At 40.7% G+C, this 26667-nt stretch overlaps 1 protein-coding gene across 1 annotated transcript in view; it reads right to left on the bottom strand.

Moving 5' to 3' along the window:
* LOC134345653 (protein Jade-1-like) overlaps positions 1–26667 on the bottom strand; it is a 160737-nt gene that overhangs the window by 112474 nt on the left and 21596 nt on the right.

The following is a 26667-nucleotide window of genomic DNA, read 5'->3' on the forward strand; positions in this document are numbered from 1 at the left end:
TGTTCCACATAGCCAACAAAAAGGAAGGCACTGCTAGGCCCAAGCAGGTGCCCATGTCTACACCACCCCCATTCGCCTGGCTTCACCTATCACCTTCAAGCTTGTAATCCTTCCCCTTACCCCTCCTTCTTATTCTGGTTTCTTCCCTCTTCTTGTCCAGTCCTGAAGAAGGGCCTCGACCTGAACCATCAACCTTTTATTCATTTTCATTGACGCTGCCTGACTTGCTCAGTTCCTCCAGCATTTTGCATGTGTTGCTATTAAAAGTAGATATTTGAATACATATCAGGAAGTAGGCATTAAGGTTACTGTCGGTCTAAAAATAGTCCATCTTGAAACTGGAGTCAATCCAAAAAGGAGCAGGTCAAGTGACAGTGACATTATATCAGCTGAGGCAAGCTTTGCCAGAAAAAAAAAGATACGTAGCTTTAAGGACTCAGCAGATCCCAGCAAAGGGCTTTAAGTTTGATAGCCAAATATGACTACCAAAACAGTAAAAACATAGAAAATGGTAAAACCATAAATATTTTAATATCACTTTACATCTTATTGCCTAAGTAAGTTTCATCATGGCCAATGCAATGAATTAGGTGTAAGTAGCAAATCATCTGCGCAGGATTTATCAATGATATTCACCAATGGCATTTACCATACCACAGAACTTACAGGAACATGGCACAAACTGGACATTGAAGTGAGATATGGTTCATGATTGAGTTCAGGGTAGTTCAATCGCACTAGTCGATATGAGCACAAGGTCAGTATTACATATTTAGTAATTTTGAGAACAAGTGGTTGAAAATCTGTAATACAAATTAGAAATCACATTAAGATTTGGGTGATATCTTAGCAATCAGGATAGATACACACAAAGACAATCAGAGAAAAACAGCTCCATATAAGATTTAGATTATATGAGAATTTCTACAGGGGGTCAGGTTTAATGATAGTCTTGAATTAATGGAAAACTCAGTCCATTCTGCTATAAGCTTCTTATACCAGATGATTCACAACTAAACCAAAATGTACCAAAGTTTCATAAACTATCAAAACACTTTCTTGACTCACTTTTGCCATACCACCAATTCCTTCGAATCGAGTAAATACGCTTCCCTTCTAACTTAATATTTTTTAATGGGTTCTTTTGGGTTTCTTTGTTTTGTAGGACCCGACTGGTGGCGTAGTGGCTTCAGCGTAGGACTGTGGGGCAGGAGGACCCGAGTTCGAAGCCAGCCAGCTCCCCTGCACGCCTTTCATCCGTGCTAGGTTAAGAGCTGGTGATCTCTTTGAAAAACTCAGCCGGCAGAAGGCAATGGCAAACCACTGCTGTAACTTGCCTCGTACGCAATTCCCAACTACATCAGAGTAGCGTGGGAGGAAGTCATCCGCTAACTGGAAAAATTCCGGATGCGACGTACCTTTCCTTTTTTGTTTTGTAGCTGTCCATAAGGAGATGAATCTCAATGTTGTATACATACTTGGATAATAAATGTACTTTGAACTTCAAAAATGGCCCCAATTCTAGTTTCCTTCAGTGGAAAACATTTAAACACATTTATCTATTTCACGTATTCTAGAATAAAGTTATTACAGATTCATATCTGTCTAGACATTGATTTCGGTTTGGGAATCTATTATTTATTCATAACAGGACAATAGATTCTTTTGGAATAAATTTGAAAGCTAATATGCAATCATCAGATGACAACAACTAGATTTCAAAAATATAACTTATGAACTGGCTGAATTTTACTTAAGTGTTTGGGATCTTTGCAAACCCAGAACTGATTAAATTAAAACACAGGTCATCAATACAGCTGATTCAGGATACGGGATTATTTATCAACAGTGTAAAGTATCACTGTTGAAGAAAATTCTAAAGTTCACGTGTAAAAGTGCAAATATTCAGAAAAAAATCATCAGGTTAAAAAAAACCACTCAGTATTTCAAAAATCAGCTCACAAAACCACTCACCTCGGTTTTACAAAACTGACTGTTCTGGCAAAGTTGATACTTCTCTCAATTTTGAGTCAGAAGCTTTCAGGTTAAGTTTGCATACAAAGTCATGAGTCTTAAGAAAAATCCAGATTGACACTCAAATGCAGTATTCATGAGGTGCTAAACAGTAGGTGGAAGGTCACCTTTCAGATAAAACATTAAACCAAGACTAGACAAGGACTTGGTGGATACTAAAGGTCAGATGACACTATTTCAGAATAGGGCTGGGTAGTTATCCACGGTGCTGACCACCATTTAAGCCTTATTCTAGTTTAACAGAATTGCAATGTCAGCAGCCCAGGTTCAATTCCACTGCTATCTGTAAGCAGTTGACGCATTCTCTCCATGACAGCCTGGGTTTCCTTTCGGTGCTCCACTTTTCTCCTTCATTCCAAAGATGCCCGGTTTAGTAGTTTGATTGGTCACATGGGTGTAATTGGGCAGCGCAGGCTCGCTGGGCCAGAGGGCCTATAACTGTGTTGTATCCATAAATAAGAAATGTAACATTTACAAAAGAACATTGTGGTTTGAGGGAAGTTGCAGAAATTTGTTTCATCCTTACTACTACAACTTGGACTACACATACAAACAGTCTGAAAGTGATATGCAAAGGCTGTTAAAACACACCCATCGTCCTCTCTAGATGAACTTAATGCTTTTGCTAATCAGCTTATAACTCACCTAGAGATCCTTAGGAGATATATCACATCTGAGGAATTATAATTTGCGGAGCACAAAACTCCAAGAGCTTCGATACACCACAGAATCTTACTGCGACCAAATCAGCTTTCACAGGTCTACTGTTCATTGAAAGATTACTACCAGATTCACTGAGAATCTACACAGTCTTAAACATAAAACAATAATAGTTCAACTTCCATCCCAAAAATGAAAACTTACTGTACAGCGTAGTGACCTGTTTTAAGGTAGCAAAGGTTAAACCCTCACTAATTTAACACAGTACTGACATGTGCAAGAGGCGCATAAATGTGCCACTTTGACAAGCTATACAAAACTCTTCTTCAATCCAATTTTTATGTTTCCTGTAGTCTAAATAGGCAAAGAAATGCAAATGTGAAAGGCACTTTTTAACATAATGAAAATGTAAATAACAATTGCATGTGGAAACTAAACTGATAATTGGAAGGACTGCTGTAACATTGAAATATGTTTTCCTTTGCCTTGCTGCAAAGTATTTTCAATAGATTACATTGATCATGTCATGTACACCACTACAAAAATACAAACACAAAAATGTCAACACTCATTCTGCTGCGTGAAGTCCACAACTTAACACCAGATAACACCCCTGACTAAAATAGACTAAAGGAGCTCTTTTTTTCCTTTTAAAATTAAATTCAAAGTGATGAGCTAAAGCTGTCAGATTTTATCATTCTGCTGGGAACTTCCCCATAAAGACAAGGATTTGGAGATTCCAAAATCCATGCATGCCTAGAAACAAGCTAAGCTTGCATGAGGTTATGTTTCCAATGGTCAGTTATGCATGAAGGATAACAAGCAAAGAAAAACAAGGAACACGAGAAACAAACGAATCATCACCAGAGACCACAAATCAGCAATATCTTAAACTGCTCCCTGGATATTCATGTGTTTAATCCTCCACCTGACAGGTACAAATGCATACTTCACACGCAAGAAAACAAGCCACTGATTGCCAACCTACGCCATTTAATCACAGGCCTACCACTGGCAGCAAAGTAACAGACCTCTTCAAACACGCAGAACAGCAAGTCACAATGCATTCCCATTCCATCCTCCAAAGACAAAGATTCTCACGTGAGCCAACTGGGCAATTTTCACATCAGCACTGCCTGTAAAAGCTATTCCTGATGTTGAATAAAGTCTACCAACAGAAACACACCTTATAATTTACTCATGCAGATCTTCTAGACACAGCCTGATGTGCACTTCAGGATTAATTATTGGGAATGTGGAACATGAGAAAACTCCACATCAAAAACAGGTCACTAAACAAATAGTGTATTTATATATAACAACATACCCGACTGTGAACGAAAGAAAATACCTGATCCCACCATTATTTTATTCTAGTTATACAGTCTAATAAATTACTGCCCTTTCTAATTATACAACCCAGACCGACACTCATTGCTACTGAAAGAACAGAATGGCTATTTTCAGCAGCAACACAAGTTGGAATTTAAACTACATGTTATAGCATTTGAGAACCCCAACAGCAGGGTGCATATTTATGACTTTTAACACATTGTTTGGGCTCGGTTGATTAAATAAGCAGCTTGCATAACTGCTTTGCGTTCCAATACTCAAGGGTTCCTAAAGTGCATTCACTCTCATAAATTGAGGAGATGATCAAGATCCTCTGGGCCACAGAAGGCAAGGCACAATTAGCCAGCTTAAACTGTCAGGGGCATAGAGAGACCTAGAAAGTTGCCATCTTTTGAAGTATGCACACACAGATACATAAACTGAGAGGAAAGAGGGGTGGGAGGGAAGAGACTGTGCTCATGTCTGCTCTCCCTTATGTGCACACACCGGCCTTTCATGATATATACTACAGCAAATCAGCATAACCTCAGTATCCCAACCACTGTCTGCCCTCACTCTCCCAATGCAGAGGGGCACTGTCTACTCCCATTTTTTCTGCTTTTGCTCCATATTTACATGCACCTGGGTTACATGATCAGTTTCATGTGTGCCACCAAAACTAGTTTTATTACTCCAGTCAGCGGACAATGGACCTCTATCTCATGCTGTACATAAACCAGAACTACATCCAGCAGAGTAACCATGTCAAGGTGCTTCATTCTAGAAATATTGCTCATTTCTCCTCATTCCTTTCAGCTTCCTCACTGCTCACTCAAACTGAACTCTCAATAGAAATCTAAACTCTTTCATCAGTCCTAATGAATGGTGCCAGCCGGAAATATTGACCGTTTATTTCAACCCATAGGTGCTACCTGACCTGCTGAGCTTGTGTGTTTGTGTATGTAGATATAGAGAGAGTGGGGGAGGGAGAGAGAGGGGGAAGCGAGGGGGGTAACAAGGGGGGGGTAACAAGGGGGGTAATGAGGGGGGGTGGAGCAAGAAGGAAGAGAGAGATGCAACAACAATCCAAATGCCTATTTTAAACCAAAGTTGAAGACAGAAGTGTTGCGGGGTCAATAGGGCTGAGGGCAGGTATCGTGGAAATAGAAATAAAGCATTATCTTTCATTTTAATGCTTTATTTCTATTTCCACGATACCTGCCCTCAGCCCTATTGACCCTGCAACACTTCTGTCTTCAACTTTTCCAAAACTCTCCAGTAAGTCTAAAGTTTGGATTGCTCAACACCAACTCACATTATAGTGTAAACATTCTCATCCACCCGCTGTTTTGTCTTCACTTTCTTTTGGCTTGTTGTCCCGCAAAACACTGATTCCTAAATCATTTTCCATGGCCTTCTCAAATCCAACTTTCTGGCATTCCATTAACCCAATTTTTACCTTCACATTTTCTGATTTTTACGCACCCCAATCTCTGTAAAAGTAAAATTGTACAGAGATTGAGCTTTTGATCTAATTGTGCTCTTTCATATAGAAATTGAAGATAGCTTAATGCAGTTTATCTGATGTCACATGCCTGTGATGATACTAAAATTTTTCTTTGCACCTGTCCATATGACAATGATACTTTGCCTTTGTTGCTCCTGTACCCCAGTAATCACTCCATATTCTTCACCATATTTTACTGCCGCCTACCTGAAAACTTCAGTGCCTATACTAACAGTCCCGCTTTGCCCAGACCATTGTGAAATATCATTTTGAAGGAAACTTGGCAATTCTTTTAAGCTCCCAGTTAACATTTCCTTCAACACACCCACAATACTCTCCAGATATATGTGATTATTCACAACACTAGTGTAAGTGGGGTCAAACAAATCAAGGTTGTTCTGCAAGCCCTATTCTGCATTCACTGAAGTTGTTCCTCCGTGGTTGGTCCGATATTTTTGACTTCTCCTACAATAGAAATAAATTACAGATGAGATAACGGCAGCCCCACTCAAGGACAGCTTCTTTCCCACTGTTATCAAGTTCTTGAATGGACCTCTTATATGACAAGATGGACTCTAGACCTCACAATATATGAGATGTCAGGGATAAGTTTTTTTTTAATGCAGAGAGTGGTGAGTGCATGGAATGGGCTGCCGGCGGCAGTGGTGAAGGCAGAAACGATAGGGTCTTTTAAGAGACTCCTGGATGGATACATGGAGCTTACAAAAATAGAGGGCTAGGGGTAAGCCTAGGTAGTTCTAAGGTAAGGACATGATCGGTACAGTTTTGTGGGTTGAAGGGCCTGTATTGTGCTGTATGTTTTCTATGTTTCTAATATATCTTGTTATGAATTTGCACTTTGTTTACCAGCACTGCATTTTTTCAGTAGCTTTTATACTTTATTCTTCAATTTTGTTTTACTTTATTCTAGCTCAGTACCATACAATGATTTGATCTGTATGAAGAGTATGCATGCCAAACTTTTCACTATACAGGTGGCCCCCATTTTCCAAACATTCGCTTTACAACACCTCGCTGTTACGAAAGTCCTACATTAGTTACCTGTTTTCGTTAACAGAAGGTGATTTCACTGTTTATGAAAAAAGGCAGCGCGCAATAAAAGGCAGTGCGCGAGAAAAGGTAGCGCACGCCCCGAGCAGCCAAGCTCCTCCCTCAGAACTGCATTCTAGCCGGCATTGCTTAAACACGTGCTTTATCTCGATTTATTTTGTGCATCCATTAGCAAGATGAGTTCTAAGGTATCGGAAAAGCCCAAAAGAGCTCATAAGGATGTTACACTTAGCGTAAAACTAGACATAATTAAGCGTTTCGATTGTGGTGAACGAAGTAAGGACACTGTCCGCACATTGAACTTGCCTGCGTCCACCACTCACACTATTTATACGCAGTGAGAAAGAATTTTGAAAGCTGCCGATGTTACTGTTGGTTCTGCTTGTAGCAAAGTGGTCTCTCTTAGTCGGCATCCAATAATGGATAAATCGGAAAGTCTATTGCTTGAGTGGATTGATGGGTGTACAAACCGTGGTGTTCTGTTAAGTTTTCTTATACTTAAGGAGAAATCAGTCAGCCTTTTTAATAAGCTGAAACAGAAAGCACTAGACGATGGTGATGAAAGTAGAATTTAAAGGTAATCATGGGTGATTTGATCAGTTTCTGAGGCAAGGGCAGCTTCATAGTTTAAGCAGTGGTCCCCACCCTCTGGGCAGCGAACCGATACCGAACTGCGAAGAATGCAGCGGTGCAGCGGTAGTCGGGACACACCCAGCATATCTTTAAGAAAAAAGCCGAAATAAACAAGCTAATTAATTAGGTACCGCACGGCACGTAAATGTCGGCCCAGATCAGAGGCGATTGCCGATTGCGTCAGGTGGTTATTCATATAAGCAAGTGTTTAACTGTGACGAAACTGCAATTCATTGGAGTCTTCCTGATTCCGGTAAGTGAAACTACACTGTACATACATTACTTCTATTTTATATAGGCTGTGTATTTTTATGTGTCATTTGGTATGATTTGGCAACTTCATAGCTTAAAGGTTACTGGAGAGAGTGTTTCTGCTGAGAGCACTTGCGCCGTGTTTTTGCCGAGAGTGCTTCCGTGAGATTTTCGCTGTGCTAGACAATGCTGCAGAAAAGTATTTCTACTTTATATAGGCTGCGTATTTATCATATCATTCCTGCTTTTACTACATGTTACTGTTATTTTAGGTTTTATGTATTATTTAGCATGATTTGGTAGGTTATTTTTTGGGTCTGGGAACGCCCAAAAATTTTTCCCATATTAATAAATGGTAATTGCTTATTCACTTTACGACATTCTGGCTTACAAACCGTTTCATAGGAATGCTCTACCTTCGAATAGCGGGGGAAACCTGTATCTTGATGTTTGTTATAACAACAAAACATACCAGTGTAACCTGTGAAAAGGTCATTTCCATTAACCTCAAAAAATCCCAACATACAAGAAGCTTCCCTTCCATAACTGTCCAACTGAGAGTTCAGTCACCCACATAAATGCCAACGTCTCTATGACTATTTAATCTACACTTTTTATTACTTCGGTCACAGAGCACCAAGTTTTTTTAAAAACTTCCATTACTTTACGATGGATTTCCAATACAAAAGACCATAGACCTTCTTCTAAGGGCAAAAGAAAAAAACACAAATCTATCCATCAGACCCTTAGTATAGTTTTATTTAAAAGTATAGGAAGCTTTATATGGAGCTTGTTATGTATGAGAGATGAATGAAGAGAATCCACTTCATTGGAAAGGCTCACACTCATAGCTGAGTGCAAATTTTAAATGTCTGGCTGTGTGAAGACATTTAAAAGCCTAAAGGATTTGAAAATGCAAAGACCTTAGGAACATCAAGGGTAGACCAAGTCCTCAGGTTTGAGTAGTACCAGTATAATAGTTCAACCATAGTAAAAGCAAAACAGCGTCGGTCCAGAGATTAGAATCACCACAGATACTTTTCAGGGAAAGTCATGTAAAGAAATTTATCGGGATGAAACTATACAATCAACTTCATAATACAATGGCAACACACACAAAAAAAAAATCGCAAAATGCTGGAGAAACTCAGCAGGCCAGGCAACATCTGTAGAAAAGTGTAAACAGTCGACATTTCAGGCCAAGACCCTTCAGTAGGACAATGGATCTGCCAGTGAGAGACACTGCACTAACAAAACATCAGTCACACACCTTCACTTACTTAGCACAGGATTGCTTACACTGATCCAGGTCATGTCAACAAGATATTCACTGCAAAAAGAACATTGTGGGAAAGAAAATGACTTTTACAGGATGTACAGAAAACGCTTTCAACACTTGGGAACGTCAAATATTTGTTTAATGCCATTTACAGAGATTTGTGCTGGGCCCATTCGTTTTAATTCTTAAGCAATCAGTGAAAGTAATATTTGAACTTGAGTAAAGGAATATTTAAAGGGAATGTCTTGAGATTGGACTATTTCATCATGATTTTTTAAGACAAAAACTAATTACAGTTGCACAATTATAACGCTCAGTTTAAGATGGCTCTGGTGAAGTGCAGCGATGACTTGCTGGCAGCAAAAACTATTAAACAAACTTTTTCTATACAACCTGACATTTTTGCAGTGTGAACTGAAGTCTCAAAGGTGCAGGACGGTTGCAGAACATGGCGTACATGGGCCAAATCAGGGCAGCGGCGCCTAGGCCCAAGAGTGGAGAACGAGCCAATTGCTGGGTTGGACTTGGGAGGCGATTCAAAGTGGCAGGAACTGAGGTGTTAGGATCTGGGCCTGAAACCAAGGAACAAGCTGATGTTTGAAAATTTAAGTGCCAGGCCACATTGGAAAGGTTAGGTACAGGCACAGGCTGAATCAATGCAGCCCGAGAGTGCATCAAAGCAGCAGGGCCCAGGTCTGAGAGTGAGGAGTGACCCGCTGCTTGGTCAATTTAAGCTCCGGCCAGATTGAAAAGGTCCAACTTTCAGGGGCGGAGGTGAGGGTTGGGCCAGGGTGCAGTTCACTACTCTGTGATTAACTGAGACAGTGGCCTGCAACTAATGAGCTCCTGGACCAGCTGCAGTGATGACTAACTTCATGGCTGTGGATACACTTTTGTGAACTACAGTTCTGAATGTTACTTGCTTACTTTTATCGTTTGCACAATTGTGTTTTTTCCTACACAGTGGGTGGGTGGTTGGAAGTTTTTTTTAAAAAAGGGTTCTATTGAGTTTCTGTTTTGTAGCTGCCCGTCAGGAGACAAATCTCCAGGTTGTATATAGTCTACATACTTTGATAGTAGGAGGAGGAGAAGATGGTGGCGCGACGCAGCACGCACGGCCACTTCGGTGGTGATGTCTGTTATTTGTCAAGTAGGGGACCGTGCACAATTCTGATTTGATGGAGACCGACGTGAGAGTACAGAGGAACATCTGGAGAAACTTCTGAAATGCCCGCTTCGCTGCCGCCGTTACTGTGTGGTCCGGAATCTCCGGAGGAGAAGGCCCTGAATCCTCGGCTTTGCTTGTTTTGGCACCCGGGAGGAGGTCGAAGGCGCTCAGCAGAGGATGGCACTCAGGAGGCAGTATTGGAGGGGCTGGTCGGAGGCTCGAAGTTTTCGGACTCAGTATCGGCTGTGGTCGGGTGCTTCCAATGCATCGGCAGTCGTCAGCGCCTGGAGGTTTATGGCAGGGAGTTTCTCCCTTTGCCGACTGCTATCAGGGACTCGGGAGTCGATTGACTTGGGACTTTGAGACTTTTTTTTACCGTGCCCATGGTCTGTTCTTTATCAAGTTATGGTATTGCTTTGCACTGCTGTAACTATATGTTATAATTATGTGGTTCTGTCAGTGTTAGTCTTTGGTTTGTCCTGTTTTTCTGTGATATCAGTCTGGAGGATCATTGTATCATTTCTTAATGCATGCATTTTTAAATGACAATAAACGAGGACTGAGTGTTCTCATAATCTAATAAATGTACTTTGAACAATTTGTGATTTTATAATGATCACCTTATGCTATATTGTTTACATATAGCAGTCAGCTCTGCAGGTATCCAAAGGAACACAGGGACTTCAGAAGTTATAGGAAATTTTGAGAATGTTACCAGGGTTGAAATTACTTGCTTATGCTAAAGGCTGGACAACACTGGGCTGCTTCCTTCAGCAGACGGGAGGCTAATCAAGGCTTAGACTTGGCCAACTGGAAAGTCCCAATTCCCTTAGTAGAGACGTCAACAACTAAAAACACATCAACAAAAGAAATTACATTGAATATTTTTGTTCATTCCATTGAGCATTGGGTATAAAATTCACTGCCAGAAAAGATGAAGGATGCAACCATTCATCACATGTAACAAATACCTGAACAAATAGATCTGGCTAATGACACAACTGTTGTTGGCAGCATCTCAGATAGCAATGAGTCGGCTGGTTGACCCAGTGTCAGTAAGACCATGGAACTGATCGTGGACTTCAGGAAGGGGAAGTCAGGAGAATATGCACCAGTCCTCACTGAGAGGTCAGTACTGAAAAAGGAGAGCAGCTTCTCAGAATACTTACCCTGGGCCAAACATATTGGTGCAATAACAAGGGCATGGCAGCTGCTATATTTCACTAGGAACTTGAGGAGATTTGGTATGTCACCAAAGACTCACAGATTTCTACAGCTGTACTGTGGAGAGCATAATGACTGGTTACATCACCATCTGGTATGGAATCTTCCCTACCATCATGGATATCTTCTAAAAGTGGCATCCATCATTAAGGAGCCTCACCATCCAGGGCATGCCCTCTTCTGATTACAACAGCAGCCTGAAGATCCAAGCTCAATGCTTCAGGAATAGCTTCTTCCTTTCTACCATCAGACTTCTGAACGTCCATGAACGCGACTTTGCTATTCCTCTTTTGACTTTAAAAAAATGTGACATAGTAGTTTGTTATGCCTACACTGCTGCCACAAAACAAAGAAATTTCTCAGCAATGCCAGTGGCAATAAACCTGATTCTGACCTCAGCCGGCTGGTGGTGTAGCAGCATCTGCACCAGACTTTAGGGTGAGTGGTCTTGGGTTCAATTCCAGCTGGCTCCTTGCACGCTTTCCATCCGAGCATCGAACTAGCAACTCGGCCTCGGAAAACAGATAAATGGCAAGGGTTCTGCCCAGTGCACCAGTGAGGCGCGGGAGGACATTATGATCCTGACCTGGAGGAACCAACAAAGCAATACACAGAGCTAAAAAGTCAAGTTAAACTAATTAGTTTTTTCTCATAGGGCATGGACACAATGGCTCAAATGGTCTCTATTGTCACGACATTTTTCTTTAACTTTCAAAATGAATTTAAAAGCAGGAATTTGTGGATCTATTAGATACTGCCAGAGTATGGAATTAACAGGGACAAGTTCCAAAGTTGTCAAGACTCTGCAACCTAATTGTCAGCAAATGCTTCCATAGTTTGGCAAGGAACTGCTAATGTGGGGATTTAACACAATGTATTTGCACAGAGAGCAATGAGAACCTGTAACACTCCACACTTCCTAACAATCCATTCTCAAAATAAAATTGGACAGTTGGTTTGAAAAAAAAATCAAAAAGCACAGACAGTGACGCCAAACTTGCATGGAGAAAAACAGCTTTAATAATCATACTTTTACCTTCACTAACAGTCTACAAATAAGTTTTATTTCAATTGTCACAATAGAGATGCTCACTTCAGTAGAAATATTGTATTAGCATCAAGAAGAAACAAAGTCCAATTAATTCACTGTGGCAGCATTGACAATAAGGTAAAGCAGACACAAGCTACACCCTATCCTCGTTATATGCGGGGGATACGTTCCTCGAAGTCGATGCATAATGTAAATATTTTAAATGGAGAAAATAGGGATGCATTCTGGAGGTTTCCTAAATATGTTTTACCTGTAATTTATTCACATTTTCATACCGATAAGACATAAAAGCAGTACCACAAGGCAACATTCGGATTATATTTCATCAATTTAAGGTAACATTCAACGTAATAAATCATAGAAAGTTAACATACTAGGGTGTACAGTACAGTACTCACCAACAGTGGCAGGTGTGTTTGCTCCGGGAGATGAGTGGTTGTTGTGGTGTTGGGCAGCTTTACATGGATGAGATGGATGGTTGTGTCTCGTCAGGATCATCAAGGACAGCAAGGGGTGAAGGAAGATTCACAGAACTCTCAGTACTGCCGGCAGCAGGAGATGACACCGGTTTGAAGAAAGTGGTAAGGGTTGTTTGCTTGGCAGGATTTTGTTTTTCAGCACAAATTTGCTTGTAGGGAAAAAGGTTTGACTGCAGGGAACGACAGAAATGCTGACTCCGTTCTAAACTTGGGTTGATGTCCATTGCCATTTGTGCCAAGTGTTCCACAGCCTTAAAAAATTCTGCCAGTTGCTTCACCGTAAAATCCTTCGCCTGCAACTCCACACTTTCTTCTTCATCATTATCACCTTCAGTCTGAGTTAAACGCAGAAGGTCATCCACACTTAATTCTTCATCATGAGAATCCAGGAGTTCTACCATGTCAGCAGTGTCGAGATCTGAGAATCCTTCCCCACCAATTTTACGGCCCAGGGCCACACAATCCTGGACAGCTGCAGTGAAGGCAAGAAAAACCCTTGAGGGTGTGTGCACACTCCGCCCAAATTGATTTCCACGCTCCATTGAGAGTGGAAGACCTGACCTCTTTCCAGGATTCATCAATGTTGTTGATGGCATGTCTGATGTTGAAGGACGTCCACCATTCCCTCACCGTTGGTAAACTCCCGGGATTTTCAAAATCGTCTGCTGCTTGCAGCATCTGAGAGATAGTTTACTGTAAAAAATACGCCTTGAATGTGGATATCACACCTTGGTCGAGTGGTTGAATCAGTGATGTTGTGTTAGGCAGCAGGAAACGCACTGTTATGTTAGGATGAATGCTGTCCAAATGTTTAGGATGGGCTGGCACATTGTCAAGCAACGAAAGAACTTTAAAGGCAAGATTCTGTTCCCAGCAGTAGCGTTCAGCCTCAACAGCAAAATGATTAGCAAACCAATCTTCAAATACTTGACCAGTGACCCATGCTTTCTTGTTAGCTGCCCAGTGGACAGGAAGCATATTCTTACACAAACCTATAAGAGCATGGGGGTTTAGTGAATGGAAAACTAAGGCAGGCTTCATCTTACAGTCTCCTTCGGCATTGGACGACTTAAGCAAAGTCAATCTATCCTTTGCTGCCTTGAAACCTGACACAGTTTTTTCATCCTTACTTATGTAACTGAGTTTCGGCATACACTTCCAAAAAAGCCCAGTCTCGTCTGCATTAAACACCTGCTTTGGTGTGATGCCTAACTCAGCTATCATAGCCCGCAACTGCACAGGGTAGCGTTCAGCAGCTTCGTGGTCAGCACTGGCTTGCTCACTACTTACAGCTAAGTTGTGAAGCCTGTGACGATTAACAAACTTAGAAAACCATCCCCTACTTGCATTGAAGCTAACAATATCACTTGACACTTCCTCACTAGCCTCTGAACAAAGGCGACTATAAATTTCCAAAGCTTTCACACGAAGATGATCAGAGCCAAGTGTAGTTTTTTCCTTTGTTTCATGCTCAATGTACAAACTCAACATTTTCTCCATTTTTGTCATAATCAGGTTACGCAGTTTGGTAACAATCTTTGAAGACACTTGTGATGAATCAATCACTGCACTTTTTATTTTCTCAGCATTTTTCTTTATGTTTCCGATTGTGGACTTACCCAGGCCGAAGTAGCGTCCCAGAGCTGTGTTACCTTCACCTGACGCCGCCCTGTTTATAATTTCCAACTTTTTCTCAAGTGTTAAAGCAGTTCTCTGCCGCTTGGCCGATGGCCCAGGACTTGACATCGGACGCTTAGGAGGCATAGTTAAATATTTCAAGCACAAAATCAGTGCACCGTAGATAAAAAGATCAAAAGTTTAAGAGCGCAAGATTGCACATCCGCATGTTGCCAAAACCAATGCGAGACTGGCGGGAGTGAGACTGTGAGGCGCACATGACTTGTATTGGCGGGAAAGCAGTGCTTCTTGTTCCAACAGTGAGACTGTGAGGCATGCGCACGTGACTTGTATTGGCGGGAAAGCAGTGTTCCTCGCATAACTGAGAGTTTTGGACACATATAACAAGAAGTTGGTAGAAATAGGTTCCTTGCATAACTATGAATCCACATTGTCTTAAGACATATATAACGAGGATCGGGAGTATTCTCTGCTTCAAGCCCATATATTCAGAGAGGAAGATCACAGCTGATCTTCAACACACACACAAAATGCTGGAGGATTTCAAGTAGTTAGGTAGCACCTATGGAATGGGAATAAACAGGCAACATTTTGGGCCTTCATCAGGACTGGAAAGGAAGCAGGCAGAAACCAGAATAAGAAGGTAGGGGGAGAGGAAGGAGTTCAAGTAGCAGGTGATAGGTGAGACCAGGTAAGGGAGGTGGGTGGGTGGGGGAGGGTTGATGAAGAAAGAAGATGGGAAGAGGTAGGTGGAAAAGGAAAGGGGCTGAAGAAAAATGAATCTAATGAAGAGAGGACAGTGGACCATGGAAAAAAGGTCCATAGGAATATTCCGATCCAATAGATGCCACCTTACTAGCTAAGTTCCTCTAGCATTTTTCGTATTGCTCAGAATTTCCATCATCTGCAGAATCTCATGTTTATGACCTTCCATCAACTTCAGTTCCCTGCCATCCCTTAAAAATAATGATACTCAAACTATCCGCATATCCGTCGATGTCTGCCGTAAACATATTCAACAAACAAGCCATGATTGGGAGACAAATCCAAAACTCATCAATAAGGTACTTACAGGATCTTGTACATAATTCAAATAGAAAGCTAGAATCTTTCCCCAACAGCAGAGCAGTGTAAAACTAGAGGGCACAGGTTGAAAAAGAGAAGGGAGAAATTTGCAGGAAGTTCTGAAAGGTCAGATTTACAGACACAGCGTGATGGTTATCTGGAACAAGATGCCAGAGAAAGTATTGGAGGTGGAATTTATTACAACATTTAAAAAGCATTAGCACAGATATATGCACAGGAAGGGAGCAATGCAGGCAAATGGGATTAGCTATAGATAGGCACCAGAATCAGATTTAATATCACCAGCATAAATCAGGAAATTTGTTAACTTTGCAGCAGCAGTACAATGAAATACACAATAAATTTTAAAAAACTGAATTAATGTAAAAGAAGTTGATATTGAGTCGACATCTTGCAACCTCTGTGATCCAACATTGTTTTTACGATCCCAACCTGATCAAACACATTACCACAGCACCATAAGATCAGGCATTGCAATTAGCACGGGCAAGGTGGCCCAAAGCAATCTGGTTTGGTGCTGTACATCTATGATTTATAATATTTAGTGTGAAGGATTCTCTCCTCGTCTTATAAATATCTAACCACTATTTCAAGTCTGTGATATCAAATGCAGACTTGACCCAAGAGAAAAATCATCCCTATCTCTAACCCTGTAAATTCATGGAGAATTTAATCTTTCAATAGAATGCTTCCAATCCTTCTAAAATCTAGGGAATATATGCCTAGGCAACCTAATCTAGACCATCTCAGGAATCAGGTTGAACAAACCAAGTCCTCCACAGTACACTGGTACCTCACTCGCAGGATGTTTTGTCAGGAACAAAAATCGCTGGTGGAATCAGCACTGAAGTGGTTACTTACAACACGGCTACATCAAATCTACTGGAGGACTTCTACAGCAACGGCTTAGTGTGGAAAGAACTGCGGAGTCTGGCAGTGCTGGCAGGTTGACTCTTTTGGTTGTTCAATCAAAGAATTAAGATTCAAAGTGCATTTGTTATCAAAGACTGTACCAATTATACAACCTTGAGATTTGCTTACAGACAATCGCAAAGCAAGGAAACCAAAAGAACCCAGTTAAAAAATAAGACCAACCCCCTCCCCCCCGCCGTGTCCAGAGAAGGAGGGGCGAAAAAAAAAACACAGATCACAGATTAAACACGAGAAGAGGTAACAACAACAGCATTCCAAACCAAATTGGGTCCTTAAGTCCAAATCCCCGGAGTAGGTCCCACCCCTCGATATTCAGTTCATATCAGCAGGGCAAATCACCACAAAGTTCGCAGACACAAAGCACAGCAGCCGGGGCAGCCTCACAGCCTGAGCATGGCAGAAAGAGGAGCCCCCAGACTATCTGGGCTGGCGTTTAAATTGCCTGAATCTTACACTGGAATCCAGCCCCAGCACAGTGAACCGTTCCAGGCCTAGATTTTGCTGCTGGAAAAGCCATTCTTGACCTCTCCAAACTGGCTCGGCACCCAGAGCAATCCAAACTCACCCGACACCCTGCCTTCCAGTATATCTGGGCTGGCATTTTGGCTGTCCAAACAGCGGATTACACCTCGCATTAGGACCCAGGACTCACCATGTCGAACCACTCAGGGCCTAGAGCATGTCACCCAGCAATTTGCTTCAGACCTTGATTTCTTTACTGAAGAAGCTGTTCTCGACCTCTCCTAATCGGCTCGGCATTTAGAACAATCCACCCTCACAGCCGGGCAGGCTGGGCTAGTATTGGAACTCCTCTGTCCCATCTTCTCCCCTCCGAATCCTTCACTCCAACCAGCGCAGCTCCAACTCCAAGTGCGGCAATTTTCAAGCACACTTCTCACAAATTCACTTTGTCTTCACTCACCTCTTCATTGTCTGTGGTAATAGTTCACCACAATTTACTTCAGAAAAAGTGTTATTAATAATGTTTTTAAAAATCGAATTCCTTTGCTTTCAAACTACCAGTAAGCTGTCACACATCTTCTGTGGCGCTATCTTAGACGGAAAGATCTCTCCTTTTGTAGCAGCTGCTTGTTCTCTGCAGCACAGCAGATGTCGTTCTCATGAAGCACAACTCCCTCTTGAAGATGTAATGATGAATTTCTTCACCAATCACGCATCTTCAGCTGTACTACAACTTTTTGTAATGAGGACTAACTTGTCATTCACCCTCCAAATACATACAATCTGCATGTTAATTTACTAGGATATATAATCCCTTTGAATATCAACATTTAACAGAAATATCTCTTTTTAAAAACTGCTTTTCTATGTTCCTACCAAATGGATAGCTTCATGTTTCCACACGACTAAATTCTTCCCATCTGTATTTGTCCACACCCCAATGCTATCTGCATCTTCGTATCTTCCTTCCCCTTTTTCCAACCATGATTGTCCTCTCCCTGCCCCCTTCCCACCCTCAGACCACAATAGAGATACACATCAGAATCACATTTATTATCATTCACACATCATGAAATTTGTGTTTTTTTGCGGCAGCAGTAGTACAATGCAATATATAAAATTGCTACAGCACTATGCAAAAGTCTTAGGCATCCTAGCTATATATATCTATATATACACACACATCCCCAAGACTTATGCATAATACTGTACCGACTCCTCAGCTAAACAATACACAAGAACTAAGAGTAGGAGCAGGCCAGCTGGACCCTCAGGCCTGCCTCGCATTCAATACCATCATCATTCAAAGGCCACAGGCCTCCACTCTTCTTCTGCAACAGCTCTCAATGCCCCAACCTTGCAAAAATATTCCACATCCCCTCTAAATACAGTACATCCAGTCATCCAGAAGGCTCTAAGATGGAGAATTCCAGAAAACATCTGGAAGAAAAAATAGTCATAGGCAGCTTAGTTTTTAAAATGGCCACTCTTATCTTGCAACTACACCCACTGGCCACTTTCCTAAGTGTGCCCGCACACCTGCTCGTTAATGCAACTATCTAATCAGCCAATCACGTGGCAACTCAATGTATAAAAGCATGTAGACATAGCCAAACGTTTCAGTTGTTGTTCAGATCAAACATCAGACTGGGGAAGAAATGTGATCTAAGCCTCCACCATGGAATAATTGTTGGTGCCAGACGGAGTAGTTTGAATAGCACTGAAATTGTTGATTTCTTGGGACATTCACACACAAGAGTGTCTAGAGTTCACAGAGAATGGTGCGAGAAACAAAAACATCCACAGACCCCCAATTCTGCAGGTGAAAACACCTTGTTAATGAGGGAGATCAGAAGCCACTCAAATAACCACATGTTATACAAGTGGTGCGCAGAAGAGCATATCTGAATGCACAACACATCAAAACTTGAAGTTAATGGGCTACAGCAACAGAAGCCCTCACTGAGTTCCACTCCTGTACCTAATAATGTGGCCACTGAGTATGTCCCCACATTCAAATCTGTCCCACCAGGGAAACATCTCAAAATCTATTTTGCCATGTGCTGTTAGACTCTTTTGTGGCTCAACCACTTGCACTCTAAACTCCAAAGATGAGAAACCTAATTTTTCTAGTCACTCATGATAGGGTAACCTTCACACTCTCGGAATTAAACCAATGTATCTTTCTTGTACTAGCTAAATGCAAGTACATCCTTTTTATGTAAGGGGTCTAAAAATTGCACACAATCAGTTGATAAGTATTGGAAATAGTTAAAGATCCCTTTGGATTCCCAGCTATCCACTGAGAAGTGACCTATTGATTCTTTCCCTATTTTCTATCAATTAACTTCGATGACCTTATTTGTGTACTAAAGTGCTCTATTCCTTCTTCCACATTCTCTCTCCCGCTCTCACCCCACAGTACATACAATAAGCAAACTCACAACATGGAACTTTCTTTAAATACAGGATTGTGTTTGCTAAAATCCAATCCACGGAAAACATTCCAAAATCCTGGAGGAGCAGAAAACAAAATAAACAAACATAAATCAATGGATGCACTGTACTTGGATTTTCTGAAAAGATTCAAAGAGGCTATCTTTTCAATAATTAAACCACCTGTAAAATATCACTGAGCTCCATAATATCTATAAATAAACTGCATGCAGTTTTTAAACAAAAACTAATCGACTAATCACACTAAGAGTCATAGTACACATTTAGATGACATACTTAAGCACAAAAGACACAGAAAGCAAAAGATAATGAGAAGAGACTATCTAGAGGCAGCCATGGCTGTTACCTCGACTCTAGAACTCAGATAAAGATGACAAACCACTCAAACTTTGCAATTGTAACCGTGATACAGTTAGGACAAATAACTTCATTATGGACCTTGTTTTGATTATTGACTTCTAATTTGAAACTCTGCAAGGAAAACAGTTTCTTTTAACCTGATGCCACACTTCTGTCTTTAATCCCAAACAGTTGTCATTAAGTGTAAATGATGTGACAATGGAACTGATGCACACAGTAATACATTTTCAATAATCAGATTATTTCTAATGATGCATTAATTTAATGACTTTTTAAACTAATGGAATGAAAGTGTTGAGAACATCTGGCTGATCATCAGAATAATGATTTAGTTTTACTATACCTCATTAAAAAAACTCCATGTGCACTCCCCCAACATGTACACACTGATGCCTCCTAAATACAAAGATTTCTTGCCTTATAAAATTTGCAAATACAACTTAATTGGATGTGCATGTCTGTTAGTGAAATGAGGTACTGTATACTGCTGCCACTTCAAAGGTTATATTCCACATTGCGAGATTAGTGCATCGTCTTTCTGTCCCTTCAAACACCTGGGGAAAAAAGATGTTAATTGGAACTAAATGATATTGTATCATTCTCATCAAGACAAATGAGGCATCTTTGAATTTTGATCCACTTGTAGTTCCCTCCCACACCCTGATCACCATTCAGCACTGGCTTGCTTTAAAATAACTTCATCCTGAAATTATCCTTTAGGGAAGGCCAGTCCAGAAAGGAAACAGTACAGGTGAAGCACCACAATACAACACTGAGTTATATTTCAGAAAAGAGGGGAAATAAAGGTGAAGTTTAAAGGTGAAGTTTAAAGGAGGAGTAAATTCTACTTTGATGGTGGACAAATGGGTATGAAGTGGGATTGGGGCAAGAAAATGAAAGGGAGCAGTTTTGAAATCAAGCAGGCTTTTCTCTTATCAAAAGTACAGGGAATCACTAGAGCACTAATAACATATCAAATCTGACCAGAAAGCATCCAAATGGCTAAACAATTGTTTTAATTTTAAGCTTATTTTAAGTTCCTAAGACTCTATCTTCATTTCAATTCAAGCAAGTGTTTATTCTGAAGAACTGACAGCCTTTGAGGGGTGAGTAACACCGGGATTTATGGTGTGAGAATTGTTACCAATTGTCAAGTACGTGTCTACAGCAAAATACCAAGCAGGCTACTTCGATTACGTGAAGTGTTGCTCCTCCTCCCCGAGAGTACCCTTGTCGTAGCAAAATAGGAGGCTACAGACCAACATATCGGAACAGGAATAGGGATTGTAATTAAAATGGTTGGCTATAGGGAGATTTTACTTTTGGTGGATGGAGGGGAGATCCTCGGCAAAGTGTTCCCCAACTTATGTCGCATCTCACTCGTGTAGAGGAGGCCACATCGGATTCAACAGACGACCCCAACAGATTTGCAGGTGAAGTGTTGCCTCACCTAGGAAGACTGGGGTCCTGAATGGAGGGGAGGGAGGAAGTGAATGGGCAGGTGTGGCACTCCTTCCACTTAGAGTTAAGTTTAGTTATTACAGTTGGCCAGTATGGTAAAATACAAATGAATTAAAAAAAACTATACATGCCTAAAATCCAAAAAAAGAGAGAAAATTATAAGAAATATTCAGCAAATCAGGTCATATCTGTGGGAAAAAATGTAGTCAATGACTCAAAATTTAACTTTGTTCCACCCCCCCACCCCCACCCTCAGATGCAGACTAACCTGTTGAGAATTTCAAGCACTTTCTGTTTTTATTTCTGGTAAAAAGCATACCTATGCTCGAAAAGCTTTGATCACTTCTGGGAAAAGAGGGGACAGAGTGATTAAAAGAATGTTGGCTGCAGAGCGATGAAATGGTCTTCCAAGGATGATTTTTAAAATCTAGATTTGAGGGCAAAACCTACGAGTATCAAGTGGATATGCAGGTATCTTGTCAATGTTTCTCAAGCTTTAGCAATGCCTAGTGTGCACGTAAGCAGTAGAATCTAGAGAGAATTGATGGGGATGTGGGCATAATAGTTTATCGGGAGAATTAGTAGGTGGAATGGGATTACTCTTATGAACCAGCATAGGCTTGAGGGACCAGAATGGCCACCTCCTAGTACAACATAAGTGAATAAATTTGAGTGAAAATTCGCATTTAATCCTACTTTACAGTTGATCTTTATGAATTGCTTTGGTACATAGAATGATGTTTCAGTCCAAGTCATTTAACCAGTAATATTCAAGAACCAAAATTCTGTACTAAATATTGGCTGAGTTACCAGTTAGTTGCACTGTCATTTTCAGTTGTTTTAAAGAATCCTTTGCAACCAATTAAAATGAATATTAGTATCCAAGTGAATGAAGGCCAATAACTCTAAGCTGTGAAATTCTCAAATCAGTGCAACTCTTACACTGTCCAATCTTCTCTCGGAAGATAATGATCTGACACTTGGAATGAAAAGAACATGAGGGTAACTCCGAGATTTATAGCATAGGAAATAGGAGGGGAATAACAAATTCTGAAGTAGACATAAAGTTAAAAGAATTCCAGAAGTCAATATGATAGGTAGTTTGTTCCTCCACAGGATGTGTTACAATCCTCACCGACTGAATTCATTGTACTAAGCTTGTGTGCTTGTCATGGCAATGAATTCAGGAGAAAAAGGGGCCTAATGCATTTAAAAGCATATTATTTTTAAGAAGGCATATAATTACAGCTATACTAATCTCTCTGGCACTGAAATTTTAAGAGTGTGGGGCCTCATTCTTCAGAAAAGTTAATGATCTTTGAAGATTTTAAAATTTAGCTCTAAATTTCAGAACCAATTTTCAAATACCCACATACATTTCCATCATATTTATAGTTCCTGTTTTATGTTTGTTGGTTCGGGATCTGCACAGCTCAGTTACAAGGATTTTCAGTCCGAGGGCATGGAGATGCCACCTGTCACACAAGCCTAGATCTCTTGTAAGGCCACTTCGGATGGAAATTTATAAATTAAGAGTTTGTGGGTATGGGATCAGTGAATCAAGCAGAAAGTCCCATCACTTTGTCACTGATGATATTCCCTTAAAGCTTATAGCTAAAAGACCACAGAAGACCAAACTGAAAATGTGGAACAAAAATCAAATTGAAAACTTCAAGTAGCTTGCATCCCACTTTAAAAGGGGATTTAAAAAAATTATTTCAAATTAACTTATTTATCCAATATTTTACACAGTAAAAAATAACAGCATCTTTAAATTCAGATGAATATTTGTGCCAAAAATGCACCTCAAAATTCACTTTCCGAAATTTTATTGTTTTCTGAATTGATAGGTTCCGAACATCCTTTCATTCGAGAAACGGCCTCACATTACTTGGTGAGCGACTGTTGTGAATGATTGTCTTACAAGGGAAAGAGTGAAGTATGAATGACACTGATGCTTCACTACCAGATGAACTCAACGCCCTCTATGCACACTTTGACAGGGAGAACACAAGTACAGCTGTGAAGATTTGTGCTGCACCTGATGACCCTGTGATCTCTGTCTCTGTCTCAGAGGCCAGAGCAACTGGGCTTGTATACTCTGGAATTTAGAAGGCTGAGAAGGGATCTTATTGAAATATATAAGATTTTTAAGGGATTGGACACGCTAGAAGCAGGAAGCATGTTCCCGCTGATGGGTGAGTCCAGAACCAGAGGCCACAGTTTAAGAATAAGGGTAGGCCATTTAAAACGGAGTTGAGGAAAAACTTTTTCACCCAGAGAGTGGTGGATATATGGAATGCTCTGTCCCAGAAGGCTGTGGAGGCCAGATCTCTGGATGCTTTCAAGAAAGAGATGGATAGAGCTCTTAAAGATAGCGGAATCAAAGGTAATGGGGATAAGGCAGGAACTGGATACTGATTGTGGATGATCATAGTGAACAGCGGTGCTGGCTCGAAGGGCTGAAATGGCCTACTCCTGCACCTATTGTCTATTGTTAGGCTGCCTTTAAAGAGAGTGAACCCTCGCAAGGAGGAAGGTCCCAATGGAGTACCTGGTAGGGCTCTGAAAACCTGTGTCAACCAACTAGCGGGAGCATTCAAGGACATTTTCAACCTCTCACTGCTACGGGTGGAAGTTCCCACTTGCTTCAAACAGGCAACAGTTATACCAGTGCCTAAGACGAATAATGTGGGCTGCCTCAATGACTATTGCCCAGTAGCACTCACATCTACAGTGATGAAATGCTTTGAGAGGTTGGTCATGACTAGACTGAACTCCTGCTTCAGCAAGGACCTGGACCAATTGCAATTAGCCTATCGCCACAATAGGTTAACAGCAGACACAATCTCAATGGCTCTCCACACAGCTTTACACCAGGTGGCTCAAATACCATCTATAAATTTGCTGATGATACAACCGTTGTTGGTAGAATCTCAAGTGGTGACGAGAGGGCATACAGGAGTGAGATATGCCAACTAGTGGAGTGGTGCCACAGCAACAACCTTGCACTCAAAGTCAGTAAGACGAAAGAGCTGATTGTGGACTTCAGGAAGGGCAAGATGAAGGAACACATACCAATCCTCATAGAGAGATCAGAAGTGCAGAGAGTGAGCAGTTTCAAGTTCTTGGGTGTCAAGATCTCTGAGAAACTAACATGGTCCCAACATATCGATGCAATTACAAAGAAAGCAGGACAGCAGCTATACTTCATTAGGAGCTTGAAGAGATTTGGCATGTCAACAAATACACTCAAAAACTTCTATAGTTGTACCGTGGAGAACATTCTGACAGGCTGCATCACTGTCTGGTATGGAGGGGCTACTGCACAGGACTGAAAGAAGCTGCAGAAGTTTGTAAGTCTAGTCAGCTCCATCTTGGGTAGTAGCCTACAAAGTACCGAGGATACCTTCAGGGAGCGGTGTCTCAGAAAGGCAGCGTCCATTATTAATGACCTCCAGCACCCAGGGCATGCATGCCCTTTTCTCACTGTTACCATCAGGTAAGAGATACAGAAGCCTGAAGGCACACACTCAGCGATTCAGGAACAGCTTCTTCCCCTTTGTCATCCAATTCCTAAATGGAGATTGAATCTCTGGACACGACCTCACTTTTTTTTTTAAATAAACAATATTTCTGTTTTTGCATGTTTTTAAAAAAAATATTCAATATATGTAATTGATTTACTTGTTTATTATTTTTTATTTTATTTACTATTATTTTTTCTCTCTGCTAGATTATGTATTGCATTGAACTGCTACTGCTAATTTAATAAATTTCACATCACATGCTGGTGATAATCAACTCGATTCTGAGTTTAAAATTGTAAGAGACTGGATGTAATAGACAGCCAGTTTCTTTCTCTCAGGGTTGAAATGTCTAATGCCAGAAGGCATGCATTTAAGCTGAGAGGGGCAAGTCCAAAATTGCGCTGGGGAATTTTTTTTTAATTTTACATTGAGGGCAATAGCTGACTGCAATGTGCTACCTGGAGTGGTGGTAGTAGCAAATAAGATAGAGGTGTTCAAGAGGGTCTAGATAGGCACATACTTGTACAGAGAATGGAGGGACATGGGCACCATGTACACAGATGGCATTTAATTACTAAGAGCCTGTTCCTGGGCTCATGTACATTGTGCTCCCACAGACATGGACAGTCACCACATCAAACTGCTGGATGCCACACATGTGCATCAACAGAGCAGTCAAGTCAAACAGCTGTCAAGTGATTCCCGATGTTGGCTGGTGAACACTGCTCTTCCCTCACCCTCCTTCCATCCTTCCCCACCCTCCCCCCACTCCAATCACTGGACAACAAATTTTTTTTCCAGATGTGTTGCTTCCTCAGAATTTTTTTTTGTTTATGACAGACTGCTAGAAGATGAACACAAATATAATTTCAGACTACTTTATCACATAGGAATTTCAAGAAACAACAAATTAACTTTTATTGAATATAATGTGTTTAATTGCATAATGGTGCTGATGCTTTGCAAAAGTTCAACTAAGTTAAAAATACTTCGTTAATGATTTTCATTTGTACTCAGTGTCTGAGGCTTCTCGCTTAAGTGTCCAACAATAATTCGCCAGCATTGATGGATTCCAGTTGCCCTGGTATCTTTTCTCCATGACCGCAATGTCCTGATGAAACCTTTCTTTTTTTATATATATATATATAATTTTTATTGAGTTTTCAAACTTGATTACATGAAATAATAATATCTACCCTCCCCCTCCCCCCGACCTAAAAGAAACCTACCTAAAAGAAAGAAAAGGAAAAAAAAGAAAGAAAGAAAGACTGCCTGGATATTGGAAGGTCTCCACATGCTCCATGGGATTCGAAATAAATTTAATATATTTATTTGTTAACCTTTCACCATGCTCATCACTAACCGCACCAAGATTTACAGGGAAGAAGTCTAAATGGGAATGCAGAAAATGAATCTTTAGTGACATGTTGTATTTCATGGTTTTGTATGCTTGAAGCATGCTTTCAACAAGCTGCATGTAGTTTGGTGCTCTGTAGATGCCGAGAAAAATTTCAACAACTTCCTTGAATGCATTCTATGTTACTTTCTCCTGATCCACTAGAAATTTTTGAAATTGCCTATCATTGATGACCTGTTTGATTTGTGGACCAACAAAAATGCTTTCCTTAATCTTGGCATCAGTTATTCTGGGAAGCATCTGTCTCAGATATCAAAATCCTTCATAGAAATTTTTGTGCCTGGTGATAGCAAATTCCATCCTTACAGTCCTGAACCTAATAATTATTACTAAAACCTGTCCTGCCATGCAGCAGCTGCATAGCCTAAGCATGCATGGACAAGATAGGAAACTTTCCAGCTTACATTGTAGGCAACATTCTAATTGGCTTGAATTATGAACTGAAATAACAAATATAGGTGATTTCAAAAACTGGCATGTGATAGGGAAATTTCAAGGTGATTTTCATGATCAGCAGCCCAAAATCTATAAAATACTCCCAAAAGTATTCAGGAAGCAAAATCTTTGTTGTCCGGTATTATAGAAGCAAGGGCTCCACTGTGCACTTTGCTAATCAAATATCTCTGACTACAC

The sequence above is a fragment of the Mobula hypostoma genome, chromosome 4, assembly GCF_963921235.1.
Source record: "Mobula hypostoma chromosome 4, sMobHyp1.1, whole genome shotgun sequence".
NCBI lineage: Eukaryota > Metazoa > Chordata > Chondrichthyes > Myliobatiformes > Myliobatidae > Mobula > Mobula hypostoma.